Raw genomic sequence first — 478 nt, 5'->3', positions numbered from 1 at the left:
CTATAAAAATTATAAGAACATAAGGTACATATTAGCACTCCTAAATATACCATCTTATGAGCAGTAACATTTTTTCATAAAACTAAATGTATAGTGAAAACGATACAGTATTTTTAAATCATCAGTACAGTTAACATAACAACTCTAAATGTTCTATATTAACAAAAATTCCAAGCAGCATGTCTGAAAAAACAAAAGGAGTGCTTATGTATTTTCTAAATTGTTCTGCAGTAAAACATAGAATTTCGAAAAAACTCTGACTAATGTAACCTATGAGGACAATCTTTTGACAGATTACAGCTTTAGAAAATTCAGGTATGAAACCAGCTTAAATTTGAGACAGCACTTATAGGACACACTATGCACTCTAGAAATCTTAAAAAATAACAGTTTGCATGTAAGTTTTATTCTCAGCATCAGTACTATAATGTGACCTAACAGGGTGTTTCTTAAATTTCTTTATTCATTTTTTTTTCAG

Source organism: Nothoprocta perdicaria, unplaced genomic scaffold, assembly GCF_003342845.1.
Source record: "Nothoprocta perdicaria isolate Ctin4 unplaced genomic scaffold, notPer1 scaffold_0, whole genome shotgun sequence".
In the NCBI taxonomy this organism is placed as follows: Eukaryota; Metazoa; Chordata; class Aves; order Tinamiformes; family Tinamidae; genus Nothoprocta; species Nothoprocta perdicaria.
The sequence above is the reverse complement of the archived record's forward strand: the minus strand, read 5'-3'. Positions refer to the sequence as shown.